General features: G+C 44.1%; 1 pseudogene; it reads right to left on the bottom strand.

The window, feature by feature from the left end:
• Positions 1-670, bottom strand: LOC117804014 (annotated as a pseudogene).
• Between the last annotated feature and the right edge of the window lie 270 nt (positions 671-940).

The following is a 940-nucleotide window of genomic DNA, read 5'->3' as shown; positions in this document are numbered from 1 at the left end:
AAGAGTATAAGGCTGAAAGACAGGGTTCATCTGGTAAGTTTTATCTTAACCATTATAAGCTGGATAGTATAAGAATGAGGCCTTTTTTTAGCTCCAAATGTCTGAGTCTTGGTGTGGAAACTGAGTACTTGGCTGTCCCCCACCACACCTCTCTCAGAGTGGGACTGTCAGGGAAGTCTTGACTGGGGAGTATCTCGTAAACTGCCAGGCACTCAGTTCATTTTGGGCTTGTTCCTGTTTGTCTTTAGTCTGTTCCAACTCACCTTTCCTGTTTAGGAAGAAACAAGCTGATCACTGGGTCTACCGTTGTTGATCTCAGGCAACGCTAGGCTATTGGACTTGCTTGAGGTGCTGGATTTGAGTAGGACACTCTTGTTCCCCTTGCTCCTTGGTTGCTAGTTGCATTTCAAGGATGTTTGCCTCATTGTTGCTTTAGTGTTTCTTCAGACTGTCTTCACTCAGTTACATCATTGGAATTAAGATCTGTGTCCTTGCCCTCCAAAGCTTGGACATATGTTTCATATTGCTTCCTTCTTAGAGTTAACTCATCTCGTGGCATAACCGTGAAGTCTGTTTCACTCAGTCGAACCTTTTTGGAAACAGGTTCCTCCATGGTCATCTTGTATACTCTCTAGATAGAGGCTGCGTTGGCACCGCCCAGTCACCTAGGTCGAGGCCACCAGCCCTCACTACCGCTGACTCCCCATTCCACTCCCCACCGCAGCCCCAGCACTCCCCTTTCTTTGCCAAGGCATAATTTTTGAAAAGGAAGATTATTAATAGTCTTAATGCTAATTATTGACACCCTCAAAATCTTCGTGTATGAGAACTCGAAAATATAGTTAGCTGTTTCGCTTTTGTTTAAGACTATGGAGAATGCAAGTGGTAGAGGAAGCCTGAGTTCACCTTCATAATATTTGAAGTTCTCTAGGTAAACATT

The sequence above is a fragment of the Ailuropoda melanoleuca genome, chromosome 10 (assembly GCF_002007445.2).
Source record: "Ailuropoda melanoleuca isolate Jingjing chromosome 10, ASM200744v2, whole genome shotgun sequence".
In the NCBI taxonomy this organism is placed as follows: domain Eukaryota; kingdom Metazoa; phylum Chordata; class Mammalia; order Carnivora; family Ursidae; genus Ailuropoda; species Ailuropoda melanoleuca.
Note: the sequence above shows the minus strand (reverse complement) of the source record. Positions and strands in the feature narration are given on the sequence as shown.